We start from the raw sequence: 21,209 nt of genomic DNA, 5'->3' as shown, positions 1-21,209 counted from the left end.
TGTCTTACGACTACACAATAAGGCACAGACCATGCACAGACAACTGTGCCGATGCGCTTAGCAGGCTACCCCTGGCGACCACAGAAGGTTCGGACGAACAGGACTGTGAGATGGTCATGGCAATCAGTGCCTTTGAATCCACAGGTTCGCCCATGATGTCGCACCAAATCAGAGCCTGGACGAAAAATGCGTTTTAACTGGTGACTGGGCAGAGACCCGCAATGCCTGCCCCGAGGAGATCAAACCTTTCCACAGGCGCAGGCATGAACTATCACTACAGGCAGACTGCCTGATGTGGGGCAGCCGAGTAGTTATGCCCTTGCGAGGCTGAGAGGCGTTTGTCCGGGAGCTCCACCGCGAGCACCCGGGGATCGTCCTAATGAAGGCCATAGCCAGATCCCACGTCTGGTGGCCTAGCATTGACGCGGACTTGGAGCTCTGCATCCGTCGGTGCACCATTTGTGCCCAACTCAGTAATGACCCCAGGGAGGCCCCCCTAAGCCCCTGGCGCTGGCTCACAAAAACCGTGGTCGCGGGTGCATGTAGACTATGCGGGCCCATTCATGGGCAAAATGTTCCTCGTAGCCGTTGATGCATTTTCAAAATGGATCGAGTTCACCATTTTAAACTCGAGCACGACCTCCACCACTGTGGAGAGCCCGAGAACCATGTTTGCAATGCACGGAATTCCTGACATATTGGTCAGTGATAATGGTCCGTGCTTCACTAGCGCAGAATTTCAAGAATTTATAGTTGACCACGGCATAAATCACGTGAAGACGGCACCGTTAAAGCCGGCCTCCAATGGCCAGGCGGAGCAAGCATTGCAGATCATTAAACAAAGCATGCTCAGAATCCAAGCAACTGCTGCTGGCATACAGATCTCGTCCACATTCGTTGACTGGGGTTCCCCCCGCGCAACTATTGATGAAATGAACCTTAAATACCAGGCTCTCGTTAATCCTCCCAGACATGCATGAACTTGTTGAGGCTAAGCGCTGGAAGCTAACTGAGTACCATGACCTAAATTTGAGGGGGAGGTGGAATGAGATAGGGGACAAAGTGCTTGTGCTAAACTATGGCAGGGGTCCCAAATGACGTACAGGGACAGTAACAGGCAAGGAAGGAAACAGGCTACTGGTTGTACAAATGGACAATCGCCAAACCTGTCGGAGGCATGTAGACCAAGTAAAAAGTAGATTCACCAACAATACTGCAGGACGAGAGGCAGAATACAGTATGGAACTCACACCACACCTGGTGGGCAGACAGAGGGAACAACCTGAGGAAAGGGCAGTCTCAACAGACAGCCCAGGCGAGATACCAGCAATCACACTGAAAGAAAAACATGCAGCAAGGCAAACAACTGAACCACAACTAAGACGCTCCACGCGAGAGCGTAGACCACCTGAGAGTCTGAATCTATAAAGACAATAAGACCTTGGGGGAGTTTGATGTCATGTATCTCACACTACTGTATATAACTGTATCTTGCCATGCTATACATGACTGTAACTAGATATGACCTGTAACCACAAGCATACGTTACCACCAGGGGTGCACCTGCAGAAGACACTGCATACCTGTTCCACACAGGTATATAAAGGCAGGTCTCAGGCAAGTGTGGCACTTGAGAGCTGTGAAATAAAGGTGCAGGTCCAGAGTGACCTTGACTTCAGCATGTGCCTCGTCTGAGTCTGTACTGCAGGGTCAGGACTTTACACTTGCAAGCGAAAGCTCACCGGGTGGTAATATTTTCTGGAGCTTTCTCCTCATGCATGCTCAGGGGCGAGTTTGTTCTCCTGTGAAAGGTTATAAGATCATAAACATGTAAGGATTCGGAGCCGGAGTAGGCCTTTCGGCCCCTCGAGCCTGGTCCACCATTCAAGAGGATTCTGTCAGTTCCTCGACAGCAAGTTTAAACATCTGGGGCGAAGCCAACAGGCGCCTGGCTGCAATCAGCGACAAAAAGGTGCATTTGGCAGAAGCCCGGCGAGGTCAATCGGTCGAGCATGAGAATCTTAATCTTGGATTCAGGGGTGTGAGCCCCACGTTAATTGTTAAAACATGTCCCATTTTACACACTGTGCTTTAGGGATCTGATTCAAAATGTTTATTGCTGGTAACATCAACAGGAGACTGGGGTAACAGTGCGACTGACTTTAGAGCAAGGGTCTGGTTATTGTGAAACAGCAAATGAAATATCAATTCTGGAAGAATGTCATCGAAAAGAAATGTGACCCCGACACACAGAAAGAAGTGTTAAGGCAGAAGATTAAATGCTGCATTCCTCTGTGCAAAAAATTCCTTTCACAAACATTTCTCTGACCAAAACTGCACAAAACAAAAATGTTCCTTTCAAATTCATTAAACTCCCGAATTTCCACCCCCCCCGAATCTCCTGAATCAGATGCCTCTAGTTTTGCCGACTCAATCCATGTCCCTTTGCAATGTTCTGCTTCCACACACACTATGAAATGTGCCACTAACTTATAGAATCATGGAATGGTTACAGCACGGAAGGCCATTCGGCCCGTCGAGCCCGTGCCGACTCTCAGCGAGTCCCACTCCCCCGCTCTTTCCCCTGAGCCCTGCAATTGTTTTTCCTTCAGACACTTATCCAACTCCTGTTTGAAAGATAAGATTGAGTCTGCCTCCAGTACATTCCAGATCCTAACCACTCGCTGCTAAATAGCCAGCTCCTGTTCCTATGTGTAAAGTCTGGGAAACACTGGATCAATTCCTACCACACTCACAGCCTTCCTAAACATAGCACCGTCTTTCTATTCTCATAAAACCAGCTCCTGAAGTATAGTCCAGATGTGTAGGTTCAAGCTCTGGTTATGTTCCTAACATTACTTCAAATGCAGTGTTTCCGTAATGTAGTGGTTGTCACATTTGCCTCACACGCGAAAAGTTCCTGGTTCAAAATTGGGTGGAAACATTTTGAAAACTTGCTCAATTAAATATTGGAAAAAATGGATTGATTCATATTCGTGGTTCAATATTAACAAAACACAATGTCCCACAACCTTGTAAAATTTTCTGATATCACTGTACAGTTCTGTATACACTCAAACTCTACACTTGAACTGAATGCTCATAAAAGTATTGGAGTGGGAACTCACTGGATAACAGCACAGCTGGTAATGTTTGCGGAATATGTTTGTGCAGTCAAAACGCGTAATGACAAACTGGAACCGTGCAGCACCGAATCCTCAGGGAAAACACAGTTAAAAACTTCGCTTCTGGGTGGGCTTGAACCACCAACTTTTAGGTTAATAGCCCAAAGCGCTAAACCATTGCGTCACAGAGACTGACGCAAGTGCGCACTGCACGACATCCAAAACCAGGGTGTCAGTCAGTTAAACCTTCAGATTGCTCCTACCGGGATGGAACTTGTCCACTCTCAGTTGTACTTTTCCCAAATAAAGGGTGGACATTCAGTGTGGATGTATGGAAGCAATCTGGTCCCGCACACTGCAGACACTTCCATGTCACTGCCAACCAGCTCTCCCACAACCGGTGTGATCTACCTTCCAGCCTTCCGGTGCCTTGTCTGTGACGAAGTATTCTGATTGTCCCGAAGACGGTATTTGGTTTTAATTCCTTTTCTGCTCCCGACTGCAGATATTCCTGTGAATAAACGCGAACAAAGTGCTTACAGGGTCAGTTCGATTGACCGTTTCTTTGCTTGGTGAAATTTCAAAGATTGAAAGCGACGCACATCAACCCCAGAAAATGCTGGAAACACTCAGCAGGTCGGGCAGTATCTGTGGAGGTGGGGAAGTGGGAATAATCGATGGGTTTGTTTGCGGCTTTGATCTGCTGCTGGGAAGTGAGGCAGCGCTGCAGGATGCTTTTTTTCGAGGTGTAAGCAGAGGTTTCCGTCGTGTAACGGTTATCACGTTCGCCACACATGTGAAATATCCTCGGTTTGAGCACGGACAGAAACATTGTTTTGGAGAATATTTTTCTGTGGAATACATTTTTTAAAAGTAGCCCCAGGTTCCTTGTATCATGAGCGATGGGCATTTTAACTCACTCTCCTAAAATACAGTGTGTGTAAAATCAGATAGGGGATAAAACTTCATCAATGATTAAAGTTCCTTAACTCATTAAAGTTCAGTTCTTGAAGTTTCCATCAATTCATTTCATAAACATAATTGAAGTGTGTGAGAGAATTAATAATGGGCTTTAATCGTTAAGGACCCCATTACTTTATGTTATAGACCCAGGTTACACACTCTCTTGCTTCTGGAAGAGTTGAGGTCCATGTGGGGGTGATTTGCGCACATCTTTCCCCACATTACAAGTGTGTCAGGAAATCAACCACCCAAAGCCCTTTCATTAACCACAGGGGTTCCCGCAATTGTCTGGTCTCAAAGCGGTTTTAGTCCTTGTCAATATCTCTTGTCCATTTCCCGATGTTTCCTGATTCTGTCGGTCTCCCTGGCTCTCTTCAATCTGTGTTTGGCCACCTACAGATTGGATTTCAATGAATACCTGTGTTTGTGTTTTCAATAACAACAGAAAAAGTTTCTTATATATTTCTTATGTTCTCTCCAAATCCTCGATATCCTTCCTAAATTGTGGTGCCCAGAACTGTAAACAGGATCCAACTGAGGCCTAAGCAGGGATTTATAAAGCTTTGGTGTAAGTTCCTCACCGGTGTAATCTATTTCATGTTATAAAGCCAAGGGTCCTGTATTCTTTTTTAGTAACCTTATCAACTTGTCTACCCACCTTCAAATATTGCTGTGTGTAAATCTCTCGGTCTCTCTGTTTCTGCATCCCCTTTAAAACAACAACATTTAGTTGAAGTTTCCAAAGATCACCACCGTGTGTTTCCCAGACCTTACACAGAGGGACATAGGAACAGGAGGAGGCCATTTAGCCCCTCGAGCCTGTTCCACTATTCAGTGAGATCATGGCTGATCTGATCTTGGCCTCAGCTCCACTTCCCTACCATCTCCGCCTAACCCTTAACTCCCATATAGTTCAAAAATCTGTCTACCTCCACCTTAAATATATTCAATGACCGAGCCTCCACAGCTCTCAGGGGTAGAAATACAAAGATTCACGGCCCTCTGAGGGAAGAAATTCCTCCTCATCCCCATTTTAAATGGGCAACCCCTTATTCTGAAACTATGTCCCCTCGTTCTAGATTCCCCCACGAGGGGAAAATCCTCTCTGCATCTAGCCTGTCTAGCCCCCTCAGAATCTTACACCTTTCAAAGATATCATCTCTCACTCTGCTAATCTCCAATAGGTAGATCCCAACCTGTTCCACCATTCTTCATAAGGCAACCTTGTGAACCTTCTGTGAAATGCCCCCAATGTAAGTTTATCCCTCATGAAATGAGGAGAGCAAAACTGTACGCAGTACTCCAGGTGTGGTTTCACCTGTGCTCTGTACAGTTGTAGCAGGACTTCCGTACTTTTATATTCCATCCCCCTTGAAAGAAAGGCCAACTTTCCATTTGCCTTCCAAATTACTTGCTGTATCTGCATGCTAACTTTTTGTGATCAGGAAGGCCAATGGTATCTTGGCCTTTATTGCAAATGGGATGGAGCATAAAAGCAGGGAAGTCCTGCGACAGCTGTATAACGTATTGGTGAGGCCACACCTGGGAATACTGCATGCAGTTTTGTTTTCCATATTTACGAAAGGCTATACTTGCTTTGGAGGCAGTTCAGAGAAGGTTCACTAGTTTGATTCTGGAGATGAGGGTGTTGACTTATAAGGAAAGGTTGAGTAGGTTGGGCCTCTACTCATTGGAATTCAGAAGAATGAGAGGTGATCTTATCGAAACGTGTAAGATTATGCGGGGGCTTGAGAAGGTGGATGCAGAGAGGATGTTTCCACTGATGGGGAGACTAGAACTAGAGGGCATGATCTTAGAAAAAGGAGCCACCCATTTAAAACTGAGATGAGGAGAAATTTCTTCTCTCAGAGGGTTGTAAAACTGGAATTCCCTGCCTCAGTGAGCTGTGGAAGCTGGGACATTGAATAAATTTAAGAGAGAAATAGACAGCTTTTTAAATGATAAGGGGATAAGGGGTTATGGGGAGCGGGCAGGGAAGTGGAGCTGAGTCCATGATCGGATAAGCCATGATCTTATTGAATGGCGGAGCAGGCTCGAGGGGCCGTATGCCTACTCCTGCTCCTATTTCTTATGTTCTTCTGTAAAAGGACTCCCAGATCCATCTGCTCCACTGCATTTTGTAATCTCTCCCCATTTAAGTAATTATTAGCTTTTTTTGTTTTACCGACCAAAGTGAATAACCTCATATTTCCCACATTATACTGCAGCTGCCAATTTTTTGCTCACTCACTGACCCTATCTATATCGCTTTGCAGATTGTTTGCGTCCTCCTCACAACTTGTTTTCCCACCATATCTTTGTATCAGCAGCACATTTGTCTACATTACAAACATGCAGAGCCCAGAACAAGTTATTTTGCACCCTGGCGATGTTTTCCCATTGCCTTTGAAGGCGTATATCGCAGATTACCCAGAATGAAACCGTACATTTAAGATTTATACAATGAAGGAAAATTGCACCTTATTTCATTAGTTCGAGGTGTTTCATTAATTGATTTGACATGCTGTATTTGTTTGAGGTGCTGTGGAAAAATGGATCCTTACTCATTGCTGACTCTAAGTTAGAACAAATGAGTGTTCGACAGTAAAATGACCACTGCACTTTAATTGAGAATTACATATCCAGAGTTATAGTAGGCAGCCGCATACCGCAGTGAAGTAGAGCAGACCCGAGAGTCTCAGCTAACATTTGGAAAGTAATCACTGAATTAACACAGAAGAGAGCAAAACATTCATCAGAACAATATACAATCAATACAATGCGTCTGATTGTGTTTGAAGGAACATGGCCATTGGAGAGAGAGCATCGTTTCCAATTACATTATATAATAAGTCTGATCAACATTTTCCAGTTTTGGGACGTCCAGCTTCAATTTCGGAATTTTGCATTTAAACATATTCTATGTCATGAGGGACTCAAATCAGCGGCCGTAATGTGTTTGTTCATACAACTGAAACTAATTTCAACTCTGTTGCATCTTGACTGTCCCAGTGGGGAGCCCACAGGATATAATTGAAAGGTTCCATGAATATTTCAGCGTTTAATTCAGAGAGATTGCCTAAAGCATGAAGAGGCAGCATCGCTTAACACAGAAAATGCCTGATACGTCCTTACTACACAGTATAAATACACACGAGGCCCATGCTTGAGAGAAGGTCAGTCTGTGACCTGTCCTTTATTCCTTCACACTCAAGTGATGAAGGTGGGTGGAGCTTCCCCTTTTATACCTGAAGGTCCAGATTCGGAGTATCTCCCACCTAGTGGTCAGTGTTCTCACGGTGTACAACTTCGGTCAGTTTATACATGGGTTACAATGCTGGTTGAATACATAACATCACCTCCTACCCCAAAGTCTTATTGGGATCACAGGTTGAGTCTCTCTGGTGGTTTACGCTCCCTTGTAGAGCGCCTGAGTTGGGGCTCCAGTTGTTGGGCGCTGGCCTGAGTGTCTGCTGTTTGCAGTGCTCAGGCCTGTCCGGACTGCCCACAGTGACTGGGCTCTCCTCCCTTTGGTTCCGGTGTTCGGTCACCTGTGGTGGAGTGAACTCTATATCGTTCTCTTCTCTGCTTTTTCTATGGGGTTGCTGAACCTCCTTTTTGTTTGATCCACATGTTTGCGGCAGATTTGTCCATTGGTAAGTTTAACTACCAGAAACCTATTTCCCTCTTAGGCAACCACAGTGCCTGCGAGCCATTTGGGCCCTGCAGCGTAGTTGAGGAAAAAACAGGATCATTTGCATCAACACATCGTGCCCTCGCATTCCTCTCATGGTAGTAATATTGTGACTGGCGCCTGCTCTCGACAATTTCTTTCATGGTGGGGTGTATAAGGGATAATCGGGTTTTGAGCGTCCTTTTCATTAGTAGCTCTGCGGGTGGAACCCCTGTGAGCGAGTGTGGACGGGATCTATAGGGCAACAGGAGGCGTGATAAGCAGGTTTGTAGGGAGCCCCCTTGGAATCTGAGCATTCCCTGTTTGATTATCTGCACTGCTCGTTCTGCCTGGCTGTTTGAGGCTGGCTTGAACGGTGCCGTTCTAACATGGTTAATTCCATTGCCTGCCATGAAGTCCTGGAATTCACTGCGTGTGAAGCACGGGCCATTGTCACTGACCAAGATGTCCGCGAGACTGTGGGCGGCGAACATTGCCCGTAGACTTTCTACCGTGGCAGAGGATGTGCTTGAATTAAAAATGTCACACTCGATCCATTTGGAGTAGGCGTCTACTACAACCAAAAACATTTTCCCAATGAAAGGACCTGCGTAGTCCACATGGATGCTTGACCAAGGCTTGGCCAGGGGCTAAGGGGGGCTTCCCTGGGCGCATGGCCCAGCTGGGCACATGTGTTGCACCTGCGAACACAAAGTTCCAGATCTCCGTCTATCCCTGGCCACCAAACGTGTGACCTGGCAATTGCCTTCATCGTGACAATGCCCAGTTGCCCTTTGTGGAGTTCTCTGATGAACACCTCTCTGCCCATCTGGGGCATGACTACGCGGTTACCCCACAGTAGGCAATCGGCTTGAATCGAGAGTTCATCCCTGCACCTGTGAAATGATTTAAATTCCTCAGGGCATGCCCTGTACGTGGCTGCCCAGTCCCCGTTCAGGACACATTTCTTGACTAGAGACAATAGCGGGTCTCTATTTGTCCAGACTTTAATCTGACGGGCTGTCACTGGTGAGCCTTCGCTTCCGAAAGCTTCAACAGCCATGACCATCTCAGCACCATGCTTGGTAGCCCCCTCAGTGGTGGCTTGTGGGAGCCTGCTGAGTGCATCGGCGCAGTTTTCAGTGCCCGGTCTGTGCCGAATTGCGTAGTCATCGGCAGCTAACGTGAGTGCCCACCTCTGTATGCGGGCCGATGCGTTTGCATTTTTGGCCTTGTTGTCGGCCAAAAGGGACGTTAGGGGTTTGTGATCTGTCTCCAGCTCAAATTTTCTGCCAAACAGGTACTGGTGCATTTTCTTTACCACATATACACTTGCGAGCGCCTCCTTTTCTACCATCCCGTAGCCTCTTTCTGCCTGGGACAGACTTCTGGAGGCATCAGCTACCGGCTGTAACTGACCCTTGGCATTGACATGCTGCAACACACACCCAACACCATAGGACGACAGATCGCACGTTAACACAAGTTTCTTACATGGGTCATATAGCGTTAACAGATTGCTGGAACATAACAAATTGCGTGCTCTTTAAAAGCCCTTTCCTGGCTGTCCCCCCAGACCTATTCACGACATTTGCATTGGAGCACGTGCAGCGGCTCCAGCAGCGTGCTCAATTTGGGAAGAAAGTTGCCGAAATAATTCAGGAGCCCCAGGAACGAACGCAGTTCCGTCGTGTTACGGGGTCTGGGTGCTCTCTGGATCGCTTCCATCTTGGATGTAGTTGGACTGATCCCGTCTGCTGCTACCCTCATCCCCAGGAATTCTACCTCTGGAGCTAGGAAGACGCACTTCGCAGTTTTCAGGCGCAGACCTACCCGGTCAAGTCTGCGTCGCACCTCCTCCAGGTTGTGAAGGTGTTCTTCAGTATCGTAACCCGTGATGAGGATGTCGTCCTGAAAAACCACCGTCCCTGGAATCGACTTGAGGAGGTTTTCCATATTTCGTTGGAAGAGCGCGGCGACCGAGCGAATCCCGAACGGACATCTGTTGTACTCAAACAACCCCTAGTGTGTCGTGATGGTGGTCAGCTTCTTCGACTCACTTGCCAGCTCCTGGTTCATGTAAGCTGAGGTCAGGTCCAATTTTGAAAAAAGTTTCCCACCGGATAGCGTCGCAAAGAGGTCCTCCGCTCTCGGTAGCGGGTACTGGTCTTGGAGTGACACCCGATTGATGGTGGCCTTGTAATCGCCACATATCCTGACTGACGCATCCGCCTTGAGCACCGGCACAATCGGGCTCGCCCAGTCACTGAATTCGACTGGCGAGATGATGCCTTCCCTCAGGAGGCGGTCCAATTCGCCTTCTATCTTTTCCCGCATCACGTACGGCACCGCTCTGACCTTGTGGTGTACTGGTCTGGCGTCCGGGTTTATGTGAATCACTACCTTGGCCCCCATGAAAGTGCCAATGCCAGGTTGAAATAATGAGTCAAATTTGTCCAGGACCTGTGAGCATGATACTCGCTCCACAGAGGAAATTGCATTGACATCGCCCCATTTCCAGTTCAAGACAGCAAGCCAACTCCTCCCCAGTAGTGCGGGACCGTCCCATGGGACAATCCAGAGTGGCAACCTGTTCTCTGAATCTTTGTGGGTCATGACTACCTGTAAGTCCGTAGCTGTGCGTCAATCGGCGATAAATTTGGCCTCCTGGCCTTGGATGCCCACAACTTTTTGAACTGTTTGATACCCATCAGGGACTGGCTGGCACTCGTGTCTAACTCCAGTGATACTGGGATGCCATTGAGGAGCACTTTCATCATTATTGGTGGCGTCCTGGTGTATGAACTGTATACGTGCTCCACATGAACTCGCTGAACTTCAGCTTCCAGCGATTTCCCCCAGTGTCCATTTCTGCAATTTCTGCAGGCATTTTGCTCATCTCTGCAAACTCCGGCTGAATGTATGCCTCCACGCCTCCAGCATGAGTTACGGTTTGAAACAAAAGGTCCCTTGCCAGTCGATCGTCCCTGACTGCCCCTGTTATTGTCCTTGAGTGCACCATTAACAGGTGTTGATGGCCCCATTACTGGCCGCATTGTCCCTTGCAATGGCGTGAATCACTGTTCAGCTTGCCATTGTCTCTGTCGAACTCCCCCTCCGGGTTCGACTACATGTTGGGGCATGCCTGACTGCCCTTGTCTGCCTGGAGAACTGTGTGCTGCTTTAACAATGTTGAATCTCTGTCCCAACCATTCCTGAACACAGTACCTCTCGTCTGCTCTGCTAGTGGCCATGCTCGCGTGGTTTAAATCCCAGTTTTTTGTCGCCATTGATACGTCCTTACTTCACAGTATAAATGCACACAAGGCCTATGCTTGAGAGAAGGTCAGTCTGTGACCTGTCCTTTATTCCATAGCACTCAAGTGATGAAGGTGGGTGGAGCTTCCCCTTTTATACCTGAAGGTCCAGGTTAGGAGTGTCTCCCACCTAGTGGTCAGTGTTCTCACGGTGTACAACTTAGGTCAGTATATACATGGGTTACAATGCTGGTTGAATACATGACAATGCCTGCGACATTTTCCATCATTGATAAAATATTCTACGTGATCCTTGCAGTCACTGCTCTTCCTGGTCAGTGATTATAGTCATTGACGTTGTGTAACTCTGTGTGTGATCCATATTAGGCCTTGTTCTGTATCTGACAATGTAGTGATGACCATTAAATGATAGGGGCAGTGACATAATTTCAATAAATCGGAAGTTCACATTAGCCAAATTCCCACTGCTCATTTATGCCGTTCCTTTAACAGAAACCGTAACTCTGTACTCTGCAGACACGCAAATGATGAAGTTATTGCTGTTGTTGGAACACTTTGTATACTTGCACCTGCCCTCAGCACTGAAAGCTCTCTAAAGTTTGTTTCTTACTGGGATTCGCTGTCACAATAGAGTTGTGAGAACTGAGAGGCACTGGGCAGACTGCAATATCTGACCGGACTGAATCTGTATTACTGGGACCATCTGTCATTGTACAACTGTATTGAGTGTCGTTCATTGACTGGGGTCGAACATCTGACCATAGTGGCCATGTAATTACTGGAATTCTTTGAGGATACAACGAGCATGGTGGACAGAGGTGTACCGATGGATGTGGTGTATTTAGATTTCCAAAAGGCATTCGATAACGTGCCACACAAAAGGTTACTGCAGAAGATAAAGGTACGCGGAGTCAGAGGAAATGTATTAGCATGGATAGAGAATTGGCTGGCGAACAGAAAGCAGAGAGTCAGGATAAATGGGTCCTTTTCCGGTTGGAAATCAGTGGTTAGTGGTGTGCCACAGGGATCAGTGCTGGGACCACAACTGTTTACAATATACCTAGATGACCTAGAAGAGGGGACAGAGTGCAGTGCAACAAAATTTGCAGATGACACTAAGATTAGTGGGAAAGCGGGTTGTGTAGAGGACTCAGAGAGGCTGCAAGGAGATTTGGATAGGTTAAGCGAATGGGCTAAGGTTTGGCAGATGGAATACAATGTCGGAAAGTGTGAGTTCATCCAGCTTGGGGAGAAAAAATAGTAAAAGGGAATATTATTTGAATGGGGAGAAATTACAACATGCTGTGGTGCAGAGGGACCTGGGGGTCCTTGTGCATGAATCCCAAAAGGTTAGTTTACAGGTGCAGCAGGTAATCAGGAAGGCGAATGGAATGTTGGCCTTCATTGCGAGAGGGATGGAGTACAAAAGCAGGGAGGTCTTGCTGCAACTGTATAGGGTATTAGTAAGGCCGCACCTGGAGTACTGCGTGCAGTTTTGGTCACATTACTTAAGGCAGGATATACTAGCTTTGGAAGGGGTACAGAGACGATTCACTAGGCTGATTCCAGGAATGAGGGGGTTACCTTATGATGATTGATTGAGTAGACTGGGTCTTTACTCGTTGGAGTTCAGAAGGATGAGGGGTGATCTTATAGAAACATTTAAAATCATGAAAGGGATAGACAAGATAGAGGCAGAGAGGTTGTTTCCACTGGTAGGGGAGACTAGAACTAGGGGGCACGGCCTCAAAATACGGAGGGGCCAATTTAAAACCGAGTTGAGCAATAATTTCTTCTCCCAGAGGGTTGTGAATCTGTGGAATTCTCTGCCCAAGGAAGCAGTTGAGGCTAGCTCATTGAATGTTTTCAAGTCACAGATAGATAGATTTTTAACCAATAAGGGAATTAAGGGTTACGGGGAGAGGGCGGGTAAGTGGAGCTGAGTCCACGACCAGATCAGCCATGATCTTATTGAATGGCGGAGCAGGCTCGAGGGGCTAGATGGCCTACTCCTGTTCCTAATTCTTATGTTCTTATGTTCTTATGTTCTTATAACACGGCGATGAGAATTGTACAGTGTACTGCAAGTGTGGTCCAAAGAAAGTTTGATACCAGTTCAACAGAACTTCACTACTTTTCAACACTATCCATCTTGAATTTACCCTTGGTGCTCCATTTTCTTTTTATGGATATATAACCCGCATCACGACCTTTACTGTTTATTTGTATTTCTACTCTGAGATCCCTTTGCTCCTCGACCTCACTTAGATTCTTATTCTCACGTAGTATTTGACCTTATCTTTCTTACCAAAGTACATGACCTCACTCTGTCTGTGTTGGATTGAATTTGCCAATTCAATGTCCAGTCTACAAGATTATTAATGTCTTGTTGTAGTTTGTTGCAGTCCTCCTCAATAATGTCTATCAGCCCCACCCCAATTTGGCCTCATCTGAAAGTGTAGAAATTGTTTTTTTGATTCCAAAGTCTAAATGGACAATTTAAATTGTGAACAGCATTGGTCCCACACTGATCCTCATGGGAGCCCACTTCACAGCTTCTGCACTCAGAATAACAGTCCTTTACTTCTGCTTTCTGTCTTGGGGTCAGCTCGCTATACATTCCACGACTTGTCCCCTAACACCGCAAGCTCTGACCTTATTCATTATTCTAATATGTGGTACCTCATCAAAGACTTTTTGGAAATTTAAGTATATTATATCGACCACATTACCCTGGTCTACTCTCCCTGTTACTTCTTCAATGAAATCAAAGAAGTTGGTCAACAAGACTTTTGCTTTTGAATCCACGCTGATTATACACAATTATATTTTTGGTTTATAGATATTCTTCTATTCTCTACTTTAGAAGGGATTCCATTATTTTCCTACCACCGAAGTTTCACTGACTGGTCTATAGTTCCCCGGACATGTTCTATCTTCCATCTCAAATATAAGTATTACGTTAGCTATCCGCCATTCCTCTGACACTACACATTTTTCAAACTAATCATTAAATATTTGTAATAGTGCTCCTGCTATCTCTTCGCTGAATTATTTTAAAGTGTATGGATGTAATCCATCCAGACCAGGGGTTCAATCCTCCTTTCATTTGTTTTTTCATTTAATATTTCTCCTCTTTACTTATTGCAGTTATATAATTTCCCATACATTATTCCACCGTCATGTCCATCTGCCCTGTGTCCCTGGTAAATACAGAGGCAAAGTAATTATTTCATATTTTATGTAATTTTTCCATCGCTTCATGTGTTTTAATATTGTCCATCGATTTGTGGCCCTATTCCCATCCGACATTCTTTTTTAAATGAATGTGCCTGTAGAAAGTTAGATGAGCGATTATGTTATCGGCCACCAAATGGTGGGAAGGATAAAGACGTGTAAATTTAGGTAAAATGCAGAAAGATTCAACATCTGTAGTGATAATGTGGGACTTCAACGTAAACTGGGAAAATAACCATGCAAAGGGAAAATGCAGGGGAGGATTTCCTGAAATCTGTATTAGAACTTTCTCCATCAGTATGTTTCCAGCACGATGACGAAGAAAGCAGTTCTTGATCTCGGAAATGGATTAAGTGGAGCATGTTTCTGTGGAGGAGCATTGAGGAAACAGTGATCACAATATCATTAGGTTTACAGTAGTTATGGAAAAGGAGAAAGTATAATCATGTGTGAAAATACCCAACTGTAGGAGGACTAATTTTTTGAGTTGAAAGGGATCCGGCCCAGGTAGATTGAAACCAAAGATTTCTCGGTAAAACAGTAAATGCACATTGGGAGACTTTCAAAAAGGAGATAGATTGGGTAACGACTAGACACGTTCTCATGCAGGGTGCAGAAATAGCATGATAGCTAGCTACAGCTCGGTGGATGAATGAAGATCAACTAAAACACAAAAACGGAAGCTTGTGATAAACTTCAGGCTCATATTTCAGTAGAGAACCAAGCAGAATACAGAATGTACAGAGAAGGACTATCAAAGGAGGAGGAAGTAGAATCAGCAGAAAAACTGGATATTCGCCCATAGTACTTATCTGAGGAAGGACACACTTGCCTTGGAGGTGGTGCAACAGAGGTTCAACAGATTGATTCCTGGGATGAGAGGGATGTCCTATGATGAGAGATTGTGTAGAATATGCCGATTCTCTCTTGGGTTTCGAAGAATCGGAGGTGATGTCGTTGAAACGGACAATATTCTGAAGGGTATTGACTGGGTAGATGTTGAGAAGCCCGGCTAGCTCAGTCGGTAGAGCATGAGACTCTTAATCTCAGGATCGTGGGTTTGAGCCCCATGTTAGTCGATTTCAGTTCCTTAAAATTTATGTTGCTTTCACGGGAAAACATAATTAATGAACACATTATCTTCTTTTGCACAATAAAAGAAATACGAACTGAGGGAGAGTTGATAATTTAATCATCTGTTCTGTGATCTGCATAAGAACACAAGAACCAGGAGCAGGAGTCTACCCTTTGGCCCTTCGAGCCTGCCTTCTTCTGCACCGAAACAAATTATAACTGTGTTTTTAAATTAGCAGTGCCAGATATTTAGAGGGCACCTTCACAAACCAGGAATCGATCCCAGGTGGCTGTTTTGAAAGTAACGTGCTACAGCCACCTGGGATCGATTCCTGGTTTGTGAAGTAAATTTGATATCACCGTTTGTAATTGAAGTGGAGTAATTTTATGAAGTTAGATGGATGTCCCAAAGCACTTCAGAGTGGTGTCAAAACAAATGATTTTGAAATTAAACACAATGAATGTTCGGAGTGGGATTTAAACCCATGCCTCCAGAGAAGACTATGACCTGAGCAGCGCCTTCGACCGCTAGGCCATCCAAACTGTTGGATGTATTTGTTACAAATTATTACTCTGGAAAGTTTCAGACCGGGCACTTGTTCAGTGCAGCTGGAAGTCCCAGTGACCGGGATATCCTCTTCCCTGGGGTTTTCCTCAGCCTGTGCTCGGTGTACAGGGAGCTTTGGCCCAGGCCTGAGGTAGTTTGCATCATGCGTCAATGTACCCTGGAATGTTTTTGTTCAACTTTATTGCAGACATGTTTTTGTTTCAACAACAATGTTTCTGTCCGTGATCGAGCTGCGGACTTTTCACATGTGAGGCGAACGTGATCACCACTGCACTTCACAAGCTGCTGCTTAGCTCATTGCCCAGAGAGAAGTGTTCAGCAACAAGCTGAAATGCTCAATCCCTCTCTCTGCAAAAAGTTCCTTTCACAAACATTTCTCTGACCGGAGCTGCACAAAACAACAATGTTCTCCTTTCAAAGTCAAAAACTCCCGAATTTCCACGTCTGCAATTTTCTGGACAAGGACAAGGACTGAAAGCGCTTTGTGATCAGAAAATTGCCGGAACCCCTGTGGTTAATGACAGGGCATTTGATGATTGATTTCCGTACACACCTTGGAATTCAGGAGAACCGATTTCGTGGTTTGAAGTTCGAGGTAAAACCACGGGGCGGAGCCAACAGTCGCCTGTCAGCAATCAGCGACAGGAACATGCAACTTAAGCAGGCTCGGCTATCAACGGCATTATCATCGCCGAATCCCTCACCATCAACATCCTGGGGGTCACCATTGACCAGAAACTTAACTGGACCAGTCACATAAATACTGTGGCAACAAGAGCAGGTCAGAGGCTGGGTATTCTCCGGTGAGTGTCTCATCTCCTGACTCCCCAAAGCCTTTCCACCATCTACAAGGCACAAGTCAGGAGTCTGATGGAATACTCTCCACTTGCCTGGATGAGTGCGGTTCCAACAATACTCGAGAAGCTCGACACCATCAAGGAAAAAGCAGCCCACTTATTGGGCACCCCATCCACCACCTCCAACATTCACTCCCTCCACCACCGGTGCACCGTGGCTGCAGTGTGTACCATCTACAAGATGCACTGCAGCAACTCACCAAGGCTTCTTCGGCAGCTACTCCCAAATCCGCGACCTCTACCGCCTAGAAGGACAAGGGCAGCAGGCGCATGGGAACACCATCACCTCCATTCTCCGGGGAGTGGGTGAACAGCCAGAGGTCGTGGTCCATATCAGGACCAATGACATGGGTAGCAAGAGAGATGAGGTCCTGCAGGCAGAGTTTAGGGAGCTAGGAGAGAGATTAAAAAGCAGGACCTCAAAGGTCGTAATCTCCGGATTACACTCGGTGCCACGAGCGAGTGAGTACAGAAATAGGAGGATAGAGCAGGTGAATACGTGGCTGGAGAGATGGTGCAGGCAGGAGGGCTTTAGTTTCCTGAGGCATCGGGACCACTTCTGGGGGAGGTGGGACTTGTACAAGCCGGACAGTTTGCACCTAAACAGAGCCGGGACCAATATCCTCGCGGGGTGGTTTGCTCGTGCTGTTGGGGAGGGTTTAAACTAGTTTGGAAGCGGGATGGGAACCTGAGAATAGATTCAGTAGGGAGGGAAGTAATGCTGGAATTAGAAAGTAAAAATAAAGAAAGTGAGTTTGAAAGAGAGAGGAAACAAGCAGGTAAAAAGGGTAAATAAACAAATTGAAAGACACTGTTGTAGGAAGGCAAAGGCACCTGCTGAATATATAAATGTATGTATGTTTAAAATGTTAGCCAAATATAAAATGGCTGCCAGGGGGCTTAGCAAAGCATGATGGGGACTCGGTAAGCCATGTTAGCTAAAACTGCTGACTGAGCGCTGACCCTGCAGAGCCTGGTACCAGGAATGTCTTGAATCAACAACTTGAGGCAAGATAGTATACAGAACACTGCGGTACCTAGTACGGAATGTCGTCAAGTCAGTGACCCCCAGATGGGGTGCCTCGTAACCACGGAGATAAGGAGCTAGGCACCGGTGGAACAAATGATTAACGAAGATAAGGGAGGTCTGGAAAACATCACACGGATATGAATCAGCCCCCAACTGTCATGAACTGATCATGCAGCCCCCTTATGTACCAGTGTTAATTCTATTGGCCCATTTAAACCTATATGTAATCTATAATCATTATGATTGGATTATGTCCAGCCAAAGTGGGCTGAGTAACTGTAATGAACGATTGTAAAACATATAAATATCGATGAATTTTTTTGTTCGGCGGAGTAGAGTGCCTGGAGTTGGACCAGAGGCTCTCTCCTTGCCGGCGTAATAAAGGCCGTTTTTGCATTGGAACCGACCCCGAGTGTCGAGTGATTCTTCCATGAAAACATTTGCGCTGACAGTGGCGTCATGAAGAGGATTTCGCGGAGTCGCAGGAAGTCCTTGGAAAAACCTGGGTGAGTATCAAAAAATGTTAATTATAAAGGGTGCGGAAGGTGGAGGCCGGTTGACCGACACGAGGAGATGGTCTAATATCTCAAACGCCTAGCCTGAGCCTGAATTAAGAGGACTTTTGTCCCACGTGACGGCCAGGAACTAAGTAGGCGTAGGGCATACACTTAGACCGTGGGATCGTGATACCGAGCGACATCACCTGGACCCAGTCTTGTGATTTGAAAATATACCCCGGAGACCAGGCGGTGCACAGCGACCAAAGGAAACCAAACCTGTGAACAAGGTCGGACCGACAGACAAAACGGTGGTAGGTAGTCGTTCAGGAGGCATGGGGCACTGCGGGAATTGCTTAAATGCGTTTTAAGAATTGTATAAGTTTGTGTAATTGCAGAACTTGTGACCTGACAGTAGCCAGGAGACGGTCTGCTACAAGTTACACTAGGAAGAATGTGGACCTCTGAGAGTCGATTCCTAACGGTTCTAGTCCTACCCAGGAATGGCTAATAAATCAGGTAATCTCGAGTGGCGACTAGAAGGGTCCCTTACCCGCCACCTGGCGGAAAAACAAAAGAAACTAATTGAGAAGATGATTAAGTCAGGATGGAACCCCCAGGACCCGCCAGCAAATCAACGGGAATGGTGGGAGAAGGAAAGGAAAGATAAAGATGAGAAAGCCGTGGTCTTGATTCTTCAAGCCCACATAAAATTAACAGAGGAGGTTCATCAATATGTAAGAAATAAAAAAACCTGATAGTGATGATCTTAAGTGAAGTATGGATCCAAGAATAGAGCCAGCCAAACAATAAACTTTGCTGAATGAAAAGAGACTTTTGTGAACGTCTGTCTAGGAATGAGATAAAGAATGGAGAACGGAAGCTGTAATGTCTTTAAAAAAAGCCTGTGTCTCTGGAGGCTGCAGGCTGGGGAAGTACGCTCCCATTTTTCCTTTGTGTAAAACCTTGACGCGAAAGCTTTTAGCTCAGGAAAGAGATTTTTAAATTACAGATTGGCAGTACAATACTTGAATTGTGATTTTGAGATATTTCAGGTGATTCTCATTGATAAACATTTTGGTTGTATAGGAAAATCTTGGGTTTGGAAGTCTTTTTAATAAAAGTACACATACTGCGTCAGGAACTGAAGCTTAAAAAAGATGTAATTTATGAGATATAGGACCACAAAATTGAAGTTACAGAGCAAAAGATTAGAGTTTTTGATCAGCTTCTAAAACGGAAGTTAGGCAAAAAAATCCAGTAATACCATATTTGACATTTTGTAATTCAAAAATAAATACAAATTCTACAAAAGGGGAGCAGAAATTAGGATGGGAACAGTGAAGAGTTAATTTTGTTGTGAAGATTTCAAGTACCACTGGTAAAGAAAAGGCACAACAAAATGCGATACATTTAAAACAAAAAGTTAAATCTGATCTCTTTTAAAAAATAAAACTAAAAGCTTTGGAAAAAAAGACATAACGTACTAAATAAGTGCTGAAAAAAAAAGTGTTAGCGATGGAAAAAAAAATAACAGGGTTCAGAGGGTCTAGTAAGGAGGAGGAACTGCTGGAAATCCTTATTAGTCGGGAAATTGTGTTGGGGAAATTGATGGAATTGAAGGCCCATAAATCCCCAGGGCCTGATGGACTGCATCCCAGAGTACTTAAGGAGGTGGCCTTGAAAATAGCAGATGAATTGACAGTCATTTTCCAACATTCCATTGACTCTGGATCAATTCCTATCGAGTGGAGTGTAGCCAATGTAACCCCACTTTTTAAAAAAGGAGGGAGAGAAAAAACAGGGAATTATAGACCGGTCAGCCTGACCTCAGTAGTGGTTAAAATGATGGAATCAATTATTAAGGATGTCATAGCAGCGCATTTGGAAAGAGGTGACATGATAGGTCCAAGTCAGCATGGATTTGTGAAAGGGAAATCATGCTTGGCAAATCTTCTGGAATTTTTTGAGGATGTTTCCAGTAGAGTGGACAAGGGAGAACCAGTTAATGTGGTATATTTGGACTTTCAGAAGGCTTTCGACAAGGTCCCACACAAGAGATTAATGTGCAAAGTTAAACCACATGGGATTGGGTGTAGTGTGCTGATATGAATTGAGAACTATTTGTCAGACAGGAAGCAAAGAGTAGGAGTAAATGGGCACTTTTCAGAATGGCAGGCAGTGACTAGTGGGGTACCTCAAGGTTCTGTGCTGGGGCCCCAGCTGTTTACACGATACATTAATGATTTAGACGAGGGGATTAAATGTAGTATCTCCAAATTTGCGGATGACACTAAGTTGGGTGGCGGTGCAACGAGACCTGGGTGTCATGGTACATCAGTCATTGAAGGTTGGCATGCAGGTACAGTAGGTGGTTAAGAAAGCAAATGGAATGTTGGCCTTCATAGTGAGGGGATTTGAGTACAGGGGCAGGGAGGTGTTGCTGCAGTTGTACAGGGCCTTGGTGAGGCCACACCTGGAGTATTGTGTACAGTTTTGGTCTCCTAACTTGAGGAGGGACATTCTTGCTATTGAGGGAGTGCAGCGAAGGTTCACCAGACTGATTCCCGGGATGGCGGGACTGACCTATCAAGAAAGACTGGATCAACTGGGCTTGTATTCACTGGAGTTCAGAAGAATGAGAGGGGACCTAATAGAAACGTTTAAAATTCTGACGGGTTTAGACAGGTTAGATGCAGGAAGAATGTTCCCAATGTTGGGGAAGTCCAGAACCAGGGGTCACAGTCTAAGGATAAGGGGTAAGCCATTTAGGACCGAGATGAGGAGAAACTTCTTCACCCAGAGAGTGGTGAAACTGTGGAATTCTCTACAACAGAAAGTTGTTGAGGCGAATTCACTAAATATATTCAAAAAGGAGTTAGATGAAGTCCTTACTACTAGGGGGTT

General features: G+C 45.5%; 1 non-coding gene across 1 annotated transcript; it reads left to right on the top strand.

Annotated features, from left to right (window-relative positions):
• Window positions 1-15,282: 15,282 nt before the first annotated feature.
• Window positions 15,283-15,355, top strand: trnak-cuu (transfer RNA lysine (anticodon CUU)). Its single transcript has one exon. It is a non-coding gene; the product is annotated as a tRNA-Lys (tRNA).
• Window positions 15,356-21,209: the final 5,854 nt, after the last annotated feature.

This window comes from Pristiophorus japonicus, unplaced genomic scaffold (assembly GCF_044704955.1).
Source record: "Pristiophorus japonicus isolate sPriJap1 unplaced genomic scaffold, sPriJap1.hap1 HAP1_SCAFFOLD_163, whole genome shotgun sequence".
Lineage (NCBI taxonomy): Eukaryota > Metazoa > Chordata > Chondrichthyes > Pristiophoridae > Pristiophorus > Pristiophorus japonicus.
The sequence above is the reverse complement of the archived record's forward strand: the minus strand, read 5'-3'. Positions and strand labels throughout refer to the sequence as shown.